Source organism: Aotus nancymaae, unplaced genomic scaffold (assembly GCF_030222135.1).
Source record: "Aotus nancymaae isolate 86718 unplaced genomic scaffold, 86718_ANA_hifiasm-v0.15.2.pri h1tg000062l, whole genome shotgun sequence".
In the NCBI taxonomy this organism is placed as follows: Eukaryota; Metazoa; Chordata; class Mammalia; order Primates; family Aotidae; genus Aotus; species Aotus nancymaae.
This window is the reverse complement of record NW_026988476.1, coordinates 35,612,525-35,627,359: the sequence shown is the minus strand read 5'-3', so window position 1 is coordinate 35,627,359 and position 14,835 is coordinate 35,612,525.

The window sequence follows — 14,835 nt, the reverse complement described above, 5'->3', positions numbered from 1 at the left end:
AGGTGTGCCTCTGGAGCCAGCCTGCAGATCTAGCCTGTGACTCTGCCATTTCCCGGCTCAACAATCTCTGGCAAGATCCCTCAACCTTCATATACCTCAAGTTCTTCATCTGTCACATAGGGATAATGCTACAGGGTTTTTATGAGGAACAGATGCATTAATCCTTGCAAAGTAGTAACGTACATAAAGCCTGGCATATAAAACGCGCTCAGTACACATTTGCAATTATTGTTATTATTCTCATAGCAAGGGCTTGCTTGATGTTTGGAAACGATGATAGCCAAAATATATGGAATTCCTCGAAGAAATCTCAAAATGCAGGGCAGCATTTAAATAGAAGCTAGAAGCCTAAGACAAATGCTAAAATTAATGAAAAAAAAATTTCAAACTGTAAACAAAGCTTCTCCAACAGCTGTTTTTTATTTTATTTTATTTTCTTTTCTTTTTGAGACAGAGTCTTGCTATGTCTCCCAGGCTGGAGTACAGTGGCATGATCTTGGCTCACTGCAACCTCCACTTCCTGGGTTCAAGCAATTCTCCTGCCTCAGTCTCACAAGTAGCTGGGATTACAGGTACCCACCACTACTCCTGGCTAATTTTTTGTATTTTTAGTACAGATGGTGTTTCACTATGTTAGACAGACTGGTCTTGAACTCCTGACCTCAGGTAATTCGCTCGCCTAGGCCTCCCAAAGTGCTGGGATTACAGCTGTGAAACACCACCCCTGGCCAACACCTGACCTTTCTTAAGAAAGTTTTGACAAAATGTCTGCAAAAGATAAAAGACACACAAACAATAAGAACTAGTACTTAAGGCACACTTATTTGATCCAGATACTGTTTAAGCATTTTACATTCAGTTTATTGATCCAAACAATAATATCATAATGTAGATGTTACTATAACATCTGATGAAGAGCACAGGGTGGTTAAGTAACTTGCCCAAGGCCAAACAACCGGTTTGCGGAAGAGCCAGGATCAAATACAGGCATGAGGCTGCAGTGTCTGCTTCATTAAAGCTTCGGAGAGACTTCTATTATTCCAATGAAGTAAAATTAAATTTTCTCCTCTTCTCAGAAGCCCATATCTATTGCTTGGATAACCATACTTTTCTATAGCTTAATTTCCTTTAGGATTCTTTAGTTGAAACTTATATTTCTATGAGTTTTAATGGTGTGACCCTTGGTTTCTTTCTTGTCTCTCATTCTCCCTTCCTGGGCTATGTGTGAGTCAGAGCTAAAGCTAGAAGCCAACAAGAGAAAAAAAAAGACTAAATCTGGATTAAGATCTGTATACCAAAAACAGATCATCATTATTTCAAAGCCTGTGAGATTACAGCTTTTGTTAACTTTAAAAATGTATTTGGATTAAATATATATAATACTTACACATTATTGAACAAGATTATTCAGCAATCAACACCATTCTGTTTATAATATATATTATGTTTTCAATATTGTTTAAAAGTGATTTCTGACTAGTCAGCTCCAGACTTCACCTCACATTTTGTCTGTCTCGATTTAATTGACATTCGTAATAATGAAGTCCATTTGCTTTTCAGCAATCCCCACCCTCTCCTGACATCCATTCTGTAGACATAAAATTACAAAACACAACCCTCTAGAACAAAACATGAGGGAAATAATGGCTTCAGGTATGAGCAATCAGCTATGAGCAAGATACCTTTGAGAAGTATAAAGAAAAACCAGATAGGGAGATAATATACCAATCTGGAATGGGATAAGATGGTGACATCACATAGAGGGGCTACGGCACAGAAGTAGCAACAGATATTAATCAACATTCTTTCCCAATGATGTATGGGCCAGGGTTCCAGGGCCTCAAAGAACTAGAATCCCAAAAGCACAATGCAGCACTCCCTAATCAATTCACAGGGTGACCTCACAGCATCAGTCAATGGAGGTTAGCGGTCATTTTCAATTCACTGTGAAAGAAGAGCTTTTAAGGAAGCCCTTAATCAAATGTAATTAGTCTAGAGGGTGATAGATGATCCATTTAGCCAAGCCTATGTGAAGTAATATAAAGTAACCTTAAGTAGGGTTGGCCTTGGGGCATCTTATTTACCAAATCAAATTCAGTTTGATTTTATGCTTTGCTCAAAATGATGTTGGAGCAGTTTCTCTCCTTTACTTACCTAACGTGATCCTGACCCATTGCAGTGACCAAAGATATCCCTTGGTTTTTCTCTCTACACTTAACTTACAGTTACAAAGTGAAGTAAAGCACAATTACCTACTCTCGCTAACAACACATATCATTTTCTTTCTGATGCACTGTTTCTGATAAAAAGTAAATCTGGAAAATACAAAGAATCCCATAGAAAGAAAATACCACCACCACCACCTCCCAAAAATAACTCCTGTTAATATTTTGATATATGGCCTTTCAGTCTTTTGTCTTTGCCTTTTTACAGGTTAATAATATAATGAGCTTTTCTTTCCTGTGCTGTCTTATTTTGAGTCTTCTCCAACTTAGACAAATCCACAGGCCTCCAGGAGAACTGGGAGTTCTTGGAGCAGAAAGGCAAAGACACAGTAAACTAGCAAACTTCAGTCTGCTTGATCTACTAAAAAGGCAGTTAAGATGAAAGCAGAAGACTCGCAGGGAGCTAAGCATAAGATTTATGACAAGATAATGAATTGGAAAGAGAATAGGAGATGTGAGTTGTCCTCCCCTTGGGAGATTGAGGGTCACTGGGGAGTTGGGACATGCAGATGACCAGACTAAAGGCACCGTGGCAGGACAGTCATGTCAGGATCAAGGGACTACTGAGCCACTCTTCCCCCTCCTTCTCCCCATGTCCCAGCATCTGGTAGAAGCTGAGCCCATGTCTGCTGACCTCCTGTGCCCGCAAGCCATGACTTTGCCATGTGTGCTGAGGAGAGCTTTTGGCCAGCCTTCTTACTCTTGAGAAAAGGTCTTCCAATCACAGTAGAAATCAGTTTTGCTAGCCAACAGTGTCCCCAGAAAGAAACACAGAAAGCCTACATTTTCAATTCCCAGACAAGGGTGAATAACTGACATTTTAATATCTGGTTGTGATTTTTATGAGGCTAACTGGATGTCATTTTTGTTACTGTAAGAGGACTTTAATTTCCTTTGAGTTCCTCAGAAAAGCAAATCCTAAAGCATCCTTTTATATCTGAATTATTTTGAGAAATATATATTTTTTTCATTTAAACCTAAGATCATTGCATTATGACTTTAATCAAAAAGAGACAGATGACTCATTCCGAACTTCACAGCGTTTTTGCCATCACTATCACATTGTGCCTAAGCATATTATTCTCAGAGCTGAAAAAAAAAGATTTTGAACGTGTTTGACATATAGTAACAAACATCAGGTTGACAAACACATGGTAAAAGGTATGTACAGTTGTACATGGAGAGAGTTAACAGCATCATTTGCTAAGCCCCAAACCTCTTAGGGAACAGTCAGTTCAGTCCTCCTTACAGCTCAGGCAAATTGGTGCTCCATGTGAGCGAAGAGCTCCCTTCACCGTGACCCCTGTTGCTGCGGTAATCAAGGTAATCACATCCATCAGCTCCCGTGCATTTCCCTGTAGGGTGCCCATGGGAGTGGAGGGTGCTGGCTTATTGCCTCTCTGCTGCTTCCCCAAGGGCCAGCCTGGCAGTAGTGGCTGCCTAGCCAGATGGGAGCTTGCTCCTGGGAAGTAAACAAACTTATTCTCTACTTTGAAAAAGAGAGGGTCAGGCTTTGTTTTTCTTATCTATACTAGGAAACAAATGCTACTATTTCTACTTTATCAGTGATGATGTAACACCACCGAATTTATAAGACTATAAGACTTGTCCATAGCCTATACAGCATTAGAGTCTGAATACAGAGATTCCTAAAGCCTGATTTCTGGTGGGCATCTTGGATCCTCCTGCCAGTTAGATCCACGGTCACCATTCCTCATTTCCTTCATTCACATTTTATTCCTCTGTGTAACTATGCACAGGGCAGCTGCCTTATGAATTTTCATTGACTAAATAATAAATCAAAGTGTGGCCCTGGACACGCCACTGTCTCTCTGGGACTTATTTCCCATCAGTAAATAAGGGGTTGCACTAGGTAATTTCTAAGTTTCCTTGAAGCTTCAAATTTTCTTCTTAGGTTATGCCGCTATCAGCTTACCTGTACCACTTGGTTTTCTGCCTAAACTGCTCTCTTCCCTGAACCGGTACAGGTGGGCACTTATAAATAGTGTGGCCCCAGGACCTGGGCTTCATCTATAATATTGTACATCCAAAGACAAAATTTTCCAGCTGAGGGAGGAAAACAGGGCAGGACATGGAATTCTGAGGGCAAATCAGGACAGGATAAGCACGACCAGAGCAGAGGAGAGAAGCCGTCACTCACGGGAGCCATCTTATCCCGAGGGATTGCTGTGGTCAGAGGTGCTTCATCAGGGCTCCATCTGGCTCACACAAAATAGCCACCTCCCTGTGCATTCCTTCTCTAGTTTCCAAATCACTTTCTGATACTAATTTGACTTTCCAATACCAAGAAAGCGATTAGGCTGTGTAATCGATGGAAAAACTTATTTTATTTCATCAGTTAATTAATTTAAATTATGGTTTAAACTTTGTGGTAGGCTGAATAGCCCCCAAAGATATTCAGGCCCTAATCCCTGGAACCTGTGAACATTACCTTTTGTAGAAAAGGTGGCTTTGTGGATGTGACTAAGGATATTGAGATAGATAGGGAGATTATCCTTCCTTAACAGGGTGGGAGCTGGAGAGAGGGCTATCTGACACGGAAGATGAAAGCAATGTGGTAACGCAAGTAAGATGCTACACCAGTGGCTTCAAAAATGGAGGAAAGTCTGGGCACGGTGGCTCTCACCTATAATCTTAGCACTTTGGGAGGCCGAGGCAGGCAGATTGCCTGAGGTCAGGAGTTTGAGACCAGCCTGGCCAACATGGTGAAACCCCATCTCCACTAAAAATACAAAAATTAGCCAGGTGTGGTAGTGTGTGCCTGTAATCCCAGCTACCTGGGAGGCTGAGGCAGGAAAATTGCTTGAACTCGAGAAGCAGAGGCTACAGTGAGCCAAGATCGCAACACTGCACTCCAGCCTGGGCAACAGAGCAAGATTCCATCTCAAAGAAAAAAAAAAAAAAAGAAAGCAAAGAAAAAGAAAATGGAGGAAAGGGCCAGGAGTCAGAGAAGGAAATTAATATCAGGAGCAGCCTCTAGAAGTGGAAAGAGACAAGGAATAAATTCTTTTCTGGATCCTCCAGAAAGAACCAGCGCTGCTAGCACCTTGACTGTAGGCCAGTGACACTGATTGTGGACTTCCGGCCCTCAGTATTTAAATGCATAAATTTATGTTGTTTTAAGCCTCTAAGTTTGTGGTAGTTTATTACAGCAATAATAACAAACTAGTATTAAACTCCCTTGTGATATCAGTACTAACGGTCTTTTGTGTAAGAGTCTAATTGCTTTGAGTTAGCCTAAAAATATTTTAAAAATCTAGCTTCTGGACATGCAGACCCTGGACCATGCATAGCAAAAACCTTCTAAGAAACCCACTGCTCACCCAGGCAACACCTTTAATTTGGACTCACACTTTCTTTCAAACAGCAGTAGGATTCAGTTTCCCCTAGTGTGGTGCCTCTGAAAAAGACATCAGTTAGTTGATTTTGCATGTAACTATGAGGCATCTAGTAGGGTCTGAGAAAAATAAGCCAAAATAAAGTATCAAGTTTACATATTATTAATGGGTGCACCTACTGTCATTCAAATGCAGCTGTTCTCCCTCACTTTCTTATTACAGGATGCCCTTATTAATCTTCTACAGGCATCAATGCCAGCCAGCCCTGTCTGGACTGGATGCCAGTCTGCTAGTTCTCAAACTTTAATATGCATTACAGGCATTGAAATCACCTGGAGATCTTGTTAAAATGCAAATTCTGATTCTGTAGGTCTGAGGCAGGACCTGAGATTCTAAATTGTAATAAGCTCCCAAGCGATGCCAGGGCTGCTGGTCTACAGACTACACTTTTAAGCAGCAAGGTGCTAGATCATATTCTGGAAGTTTTAGACTAAGGTGGATTTAAATTGGCACTACCAACAACAAAGCCTTGTGATATTCTCAAACTCTTACAGAACTTACCTTGAAATACCTTTGCTAGATGCGGCGCTCTACCTGGCGCACCGTCTCTGGTCCTGGTTTGCACATTAAGTGCTTCCTTTGCATGCCTCTAGCAACATAACATCCTTGAATTTCCTCCTGGTCTTCTGCGAATTTTTTCCTTATCAAGTAGGCACTGACCTTGTAAGAATCTCTTACGCTTTTTCTAAATGCCAGTTCTTCTTCAGTTCCCTGAAATCTTACTTTAAAATGTTTCCTTTCATCCTGTTCAGCTGCACCCCTAAGTTGCAAAGGCTTGCTGTCCTTAAATAAAGGCTTTTTCTCCTGGTTTGGGTCTGTGTCTAGGCGTAGATTCGCCAGCGCCTGGGTCTCAGGAGCTATCAGGGGCCCAGCCTCCTCCCATAGCTGGCTTGCCTTTGTAGGCTCCCAGCAATATCTTCGAATCTATTTCCATCCCTTCCTGTTTTAAAACTACTACTCCCTATGGCATTCCCTATTGATTTCAGTTTCTGATCTGAGTAATGACTCTAGTCTTTGGTTAATCTGTGGAGCACAGACAATTGGCACACCCTGCACCCCAGAAAGGATCAAATATTTTCTCCTTCTCACTTGTTACAGGTTCTCCTATTTAGCTCACTTCCTGCTGTCTCTATCAAAGGGCTTCCCAGCTCTCTGCTGCCCTCTCCTGGTATTCTTTAGGACTATGCTCACATCAGCCCTTGGAGCATCAAAACCAATCAGATCACAGACCCCTGATCCACAAGACCTAGGAAGGTGATCTAAATACAAAGTTGAACTGGGCATCTGCTACCTTTATCAGCATTTTCAAAGTAAGAATTTCAACAGAAATATAGAAGGATCACATCCTTAACAGAGTTTCATTTCTAACAAAATGAGTATCACAAGAATAAGAATAGAGGAGAAAGGCCGGGCGCAGTGACTCACGCCTGTAATCCCAGCTCTTTGGGAGGCTGAGGTGGGTGGACCACAAGGTCAGGAGTTCAAGAGCAGCCTGGCCAAGATGATGAAACCCCGTCTTCACTAAAAATACAAAAATTAGCCGGGCATGGTGGCACATGCCTGTAATCCCAGCTACTAGGGAGGCTGAGGCAGGAGAATCTCTTGAACCTGGGAGGCAGAGGTTGCAGTGAGCAGAGATCATGCCACTGCACTCCAGCCTGGGTGACAGAGCAAGACTCCATCTCAAAAAAAAAAAAAGAAGAGAGAAACTTTAGAGCACATTCAAAGAAGAAAGAGGAGTCCAGTTTGCCAAACTAGTTGTTTCCAGGTCTAGCTGGAAAGATTTCAAGAAATATTGTCCTCTGGGTCCCACTCTAGTTCATTCCTGATTACTTATATTCTTAATAACCTTCCTCGTGGTTCTAATACTGTTAAGAGCTCCTTGTTTAGACTATAAAATATGATAGATATGAATGAAAATCTGGTCATATTATAGCAAATATCAAATGACACAATCATATTTTATAGACAATTTTTGAATATTTGTAAGGAGCAGCAGACCCCACATAAAAGGGTACTTTGCTTTATGTTTTCAAAGTACAGGTCCTCCTGACCAGACTTTGTTCTCTGGCCTACGGCCATTTTTCTGTGCTTGTCCAGCCTCCTGCCTCATTAAGTGTTTTGCGCTATATGTTTAATGCTGACCCAGACAGGGAATCCATAGCTCCTGCTGACTAGGCGCTACCCCTTCACCCTAGTACCACAGTCTCAGCCCACTCAGGGAAGCCCCTACCACTTCATGCCTTCCAAGCAACACACCCCTCCCTCTCGGACTATGCTGCCCCCTGCTCTGTGGGCAGACCCAGATGGTGAAGGCCTGGGGTACGGGAGACAAGTGGAGCTATACTAACAAATGATATGATGAGGCTTCCTGATACTGTTTTCGCTCCTAATGTTGCTTCTATTTAATATGTTCTGATTCTATAAAAGCGATTGTCTCTCCCCTTGGCTCTAGGCTTTCCCATCCTATCCTACACATCATAAGTGCCACCCTTTCCCAAAAGACTTTCCTGACCACTCCACCTCTCCCTAGTCACACTTGGCAGATGGAGGAAGCATCTGAGATTAAGACCATGGCTGTTACAGGGATCGTGTAAACTTGTTCTTGTTTTTTTTCTGCCAGGTGTTGTATGTATGGCGACTTGTGGATTTATGTTTCAGTGTACTGGAAGCTTTCCATTTTATTCAAGAAATCTGTTCATGTTATAAACCTGGATTAAAGAGGAAGTTTTTATAATCTAAAAAAAAAAATACTTCTCTTATGTACCATTATTTTGCATTTAACATGCTTTAATTTTCTTTCAAGATGTGGAAGTTCTCTATCTTACTTAACATGCTGTATTTTGAGTTGTTACACTGCAAGACTATCTCATCTTTATACTTCTTTATTACCCTGGAAGGGCAGAGCACAATGCCTCGCACACAGTGGGTGTTCAGTTAATATCTGCTGATTGCATTTCTTCCAAGCATCACTGGCTCAACCCTTAAAAATAAAACCCCAATCCTGGTAAATATGTCTTTCTTGTTCACTTGGCTTTTTCCCTTTCAATTCACCAGGGGTTACCCAATATTCTCTTATTCCTCAGAGGCTAGCCTCTACATTGCTTACCTCCTTACCTCCTTTAGCACCCATTTCTTACCTCCTTTGGATGATCATTTTGATCCTCTAGACAACCTCAAAACTCCTTTCCAGTGTTTACTCTGCTTAGCTGGAAAATCACTGGCAACTTAGAATTTGCATTTTTAATCAGGCATTGCATCGGATTTTTACTGTATTATTCTTAGTTCCTCTTGCATTTAAGCTACTGCGGGGTATATGGATGACAGCATAAATATAAATAAGAAAGTATTTTGCCTTCATCATTTTTTAAAAAAACACTAAGCATTAATTTTAAATAAAGCAATATCATTTTATCTTCCTTGTATGGAAACGTTGCCTGTTATTTTTAAGGTGAAAATAAAGGCTCTCTTAGGGCAAAACCCACCTATTCCAAAGCCCCTTCTGGAAACAAATGTTGTTTAAATGCAGTTAGACCTTTTGCCCAAGGTACACCTTCCGGAGGAGGTGAAAGCAGTACACTTCATTCCACTCTGCTCCACCATGTTCCTATCCTATCATTCTTGTCCATTATAGCTTATTTCTGATTCTGGGATGGGGTGTGTGATTTGTCCATAGATAAATCTGATCCTCATTAAGCTGTCTAACTCCAGGCAAAACCCAGCTCTGTGATTATGGCACGGAACTGCTAGAGCCTGCCAGGTTTGTCTGCTGCAGTTTTACTTCCTGTGCAGTGGAGTCTCCCTCTCCCAGGTGTCTGGCTTCCTCTGTCATCAAAGAGAACCACACCCAAACCAACACCCTTAAGTTCCCTGCATTTAGGCTCTTTGCTGCCCTCTCCTGATGTCCTTTGACACTGACACACCAACCCAGGAACATCAGAAGGGAGCCTCCGTCTCTTTTCTCACTGCTGTCTCACTCCCATGCCTGACAGCCACTGAATGATCTCCAAACGAACCTGAAAATTTGATTGTCTGAAATGGAATTCAAATTATCTCTGCTCTTCAGATTAGCTGAGATATGAAATGACTTCCCAAATCCTTAACAGAAAGGCCATGGGATGCCCAACAATGTGGTTAGTTGTTAGGGGTTTGCAGGGAGCTGAGAGAGGAAGTGACTATTAAGGCCCAGGTTCCTCCAGCTCTCCCAGCTACTAGTAGGATTTCCTTATGCCAAGTTGTTTTGGCCACTTATGCTTCATTTCCCACATCCACAAAATGAATACAACATTACCTCTGGGCCATCTGAATAAGCAAAATCTCAAAATAGCACTCAGATAGTGCTTATTACTGTGCCAGGCACTGCGCTGAGAGTTTGGTGTATTCCATCTTTTAATCTTCGTAACATCTACAGGAGACAGAGACTACCCCAATCCCATTTTACAAATGTTGACTTAAGATAACAGAAGCCGAAGCTGACAAAAATAGCCACGTGGTGAATATGCAGTCACAAGGAAGTGACTGGTAGGGCGGAAGGAGAATGAGGAAGAGTCGGAGTCACATAGAGAAGGGCTTGGATGGGGCATTGAAGAGCACAGCTGTGGACGCAGCCTCCCTAGATTTGAATCTTATTTTGGCCAATTATTAGCTAACCTCAGGCACTTAACCTTTCTGGCCTTTGTAAAATGGAGATAATAACAAAACCTACCTCACTGGAAATATTACAGGTAAAACACTTAGCAGAATGCCTGGTAGACAGTACGTGCTCAATTAAAGGCTAGCTAGTGGCTTAATCATTTGTGAACCTGCACAGTTCTTCTCTCAGTAAGGAAGATCAAAAGTTGCAATCCCAGCAAGTCATTTAATATGTGAATTAAACTGGCCTGTGGGGTAGGTTATTTTTAAGGATCCAAGAGAACTAGCAGTGGGCCAAAAGCATAGTTTAGGGTTCCTAGAATGTAGAATGACAGAGTCCTGGACTGTGACAGGTGGCTTCCGGAAGACCAGGGACCAGGAGATGAGTCCAAGGGAAGAAAAACAGAAAACTGTAGTTCTTTTTTTCTTTTATGTCCCTTTACTTACTGTCTACACACACACACACACACACACACACACGTCTCCTTCTGTGGCTGAACAGATTACCTATTAGCCTTATCCCTCACTCCTGCTGCATGCCCTAGACAGCACTCTAACCTTCAGCGCTACCTTAGCCCATGCCTGGGTCTTGGCTTGCCAGCCCAGCAAAGCAAAAGGTGCCAAACAGCTAATAAACAGCACGTCTGGCCACTTCACCGGTGGACATGAGAGTCAATAATCAGTAGTTGCAACAGTGCATGAGCCTGGATGAGGACCATCTGTCTGGCAGGTATGGTTTAATTGCACTAATTCTCAAATCAAAAATCAGCACATATCAGACGGCCGAAGGCCAGCTAGCCAGCTCCCTCCGGGTCTCACTTCAGAACGGGGACGGACAAGAAGGACTTGAAGCCTTCCTGAACCATTACCTTTACCAGTGTAGCTATGTTTCTTACTCCCTAGCTGTTTTTCTATAGTGTTTCACAATAAAATCCTTAAAAAGATGAGGAACAGCGTGCTTATCTCACACGTATAAAGGAAGAGAGAGCGGTGAATTTTATCTACTTCACAGACTGTCCGCTACTAAAAGGAATTCCTCAGAAAACACCTAGCTCCGCTATCCAGAATGGAGGGTAACCCCGTTGGGTGTCTTAACTTTCCTGAGGAAGGATGTGAACATGGGAATAAAGGGCTCAGGAGAATAATGTCTCTGCACTTCAAATGGAAATACACAGTTGAGTGACCTTCCTCTGGCCATAATTCAAAGTAGCCATCAAATTGGGCTCTCTTGATTTTCCTACTTTTTTTTTTTTTAACTTCCAGATGGACAGGCACTGAAGTCTCGAGGAAACAGTTCTTCATTCTAGATCTCTGCTGAGTTGGAGCTGAACCAGCAGTTTGAAATTTGCATCTCTATCAGTCTTCTCTGACACCTTCTTCAAAAACTCTTGGAATCATTGCCTCTAGCTGACTTCGTACGTTTTGGCTGGAACTTCATTTTAGAAAAGACCATCGTTTCTCATCAGCCTCAGACTTTGTTCTTCCTGTGTGTGCCTTTTCTACTTGCCCTGGATGAACTTCATCTTCCCTCTAGCTAAGTTAAATCATTAGACCAACTTCAAATTTAGAAGCCTCCATTTCTTACATTTTTTTAAAGATTTATTTGTCTGAACTGTTCTGGGTAAAATATTATTTTTCTCATTCAAGTTTTATTAATTCAAAAGTGTTTCTCTGATTCTAGATTTCTTAAACTACCTTGGACTAAACACAGACCTCCAGGATTTGGTACATCTTAAATATTAAGGGTGAGTTCCCACTTCACAGTAAAGGGAGAGCTCTGAGTCAGATCCTTGCCTTTCTCACTTTCTAGAGCCCAGAGATTGTCTTTATTCCCAGCAGTTACTGTGACTGAGTCTCATCTGTAAGCCAAACTAGGCATGCATGCATTTATTTATTTATTTAGACTAAGTCTTGCACTATCATCCAGCCTGGAGTGCAGTGGTGTGATCTCAGCTCACTGCAACCTCTACCTCCCAGGTTCAAGCGATTCTCATGCCTTAGCCATCTGAGCAGCTGGGATTACAGATGCCCGACACCACACACGGCTAATTTTTATATTTTTAACAGAGGCAGGGTTTCACCATGTTGTTCAAGCTAGTCTTAAACTCCTGACCTCAAGTCATCCACCCACCGCAGCCTTCCAAAGTGCTGGGATTACAGGTGTGAGCCAGGGCACCCAGCCCAAACTAGGTATTTTAATCCTTTCAGTCTGCTATAGCACAATTCCATAACTGGATAGCCTATAAACAACAGCAACTTATTTCTTAAATTTCTGGAGACTAGGAAGTCCAAGGTAATGGCACAATCAGATTAAGTGTATGGCGAGGACCCACTTCCTAATTCGTAAGTGGTGTCTTCTTGCTTCGTTCTCACATGTGGAAGGAGTTAGCTAACTCTCTGGGTTCTCTTTTATAAAGACACTACTAAGCACATACATAAGGGCGGAGCCGTCATGACTTCATCACCTCTGCATCTCCTAGTACCTTCTAATACCATCACCTTGAGGGTTAGGATTTCAACATATGAATTCGGCGGGGGTGGGGGTGGGTGCGGGGGGGGTGGGGGCGAGTACAAACAATCAGAATATAGTATTCCACTACGGACTTTCTCAAAAAATCTCATGTCCCTCTCATATAAAAAAATATGTTCATTCTATCTTAATAGCCCCTGAAGTCTTAACTTGTTCCAGCATCAATTCAAACCACTTAAATCCAGAGTCTCACGTAAATATCATCTAAATCAGAAATGGGTGAGACTCAAGGTATGATTCATCCTGAAGCAAACTGCTCTCCAATTGTAATACTGTGAAATCAAACAAATTACATGTTTCCAAAATAAAATTATAGGACAGACACAAGACAGACATTCTGATTCCAAAAAGGAAAAACAAGAAAGAAGGAAATTGTGATAAGTTCCAGGCAAGTCCCAAACCCAATCGTGCAACCAACATTAAATCTTAAGACTTGAGAATAATCTTCTTTGATTTCATGTGTTGTCTTCTGGACATTCTTGGACAGAAGTTGGTCTCCCATGGCTTAGCTGGGCAGAGCCCATGCTACTCCTCCTATGGCTTGCAGTTGGTTGCCTGTATCTCTCCCAGGCTGGAATCCCAAGCAAGTGGTTCTTCCAGTCGAGGGTCTAATTATAGACCCTCACGGCTGCACCAGCATCGTCCTAGTTGAAGACTCTCCACAGCCACCCTGCCCCCTCAGCAGCCCTCTTAGTTTAGTGCTTGAGGCTCTCAGAGTTCCATCTTTTGAAATCTAGGTGGAGGTAGCCATGTCTTGCCAGCTCATGTATTGTGTGAAATGACATCACATGGGTACTACCAGGGTCTTCTGTCTGTGCCCTCCTGAGGAGCAGCCACCACTGCATCTAGGCCTGCTGGAGCTGAATCTGAGGTAGTGAAAATGTACTTGGTGGCAGTCAGGCAGCAGAGCTTTACAGAAGCACTGGATAGTGAGGTCAAGTTTCCATGGGCCTCTCCTTTGAAAGTGTTCTGACCCCAAGGCTCTTGCACATTGGGCCTTTGGTGGGAGTCGAGGCCTCACAGCTTTCTGAAATGCCTTTGGGGGTCATTCTTCCACTGTCTTGATGACTAGCACTTGGACAATCTGTCCTAATTCCTTATCAAACAGCTGTTTGCCCACACCTATGCATTACTAGCTGGGTTATTCATCTACTGACTCTTGTTTGTTTTACTTTAGCCAAGGGCTGCTCTGAGGAGCTTAATTACTGACACTTCTGAACTGTTCCGTGCGTGAACTACGTGCACTCTTGTAGTCCAATAAAGCTCTTGAGCTGAGAGTTGCAGGTGCTTTCATAAGAAGCCACAGTCATGTAGGAGAGGAGAATGGCAGTGGGAGATGGGCAGGATGACACCAGCACCTGCGTGACACTCCCCTGCCTAAGATCCTTCCACTGATTTTCCACCAATTTAAGATTTAGCTAAGCTGTTTCTCTTTGCTTACAAATTCTGTCTCCTGTCTAACCTTGTAAGAGCATCTTCTACCACTGAATCCCAGACAGCGACACCCACTGTGACTGTCATACTCTGTCACACATTCATTCATTCATCTGTCCAGGCGGTTGCTTCCACCTGTGTTACCCTTGTTAGGCCTAATGAACATATTTTCTCCTTCAAGACTCCATTCATGAGCTCTCTCTTCCCTGATTCATTTCCAGCAGTTAGTCTCCTCTATTCCCTGTGCCTGCACATTACATGTGCTACATTATAACAATGGTCTTTTGTATTTTTCAAATACACATATACTTGTATACTATATATAATATATATAATTATGTGTATATACTATATATAGTAGATATATAGTATATATACATATTCTATATATAGTATACAAGTATATATGTATTTGAAAAATACAAAAGACCATTGTTATAATATGTATATACTATATATCTACTATATATATGATTATAAAACAAATACTTCTTACATTTAAACAGAACAAATGAACCAAAAATTCACTGAAACTACCTCAGAGAGAGAAATATCTTTAATAATTTGGCAACCATGCTACCAGACAATTATGTAT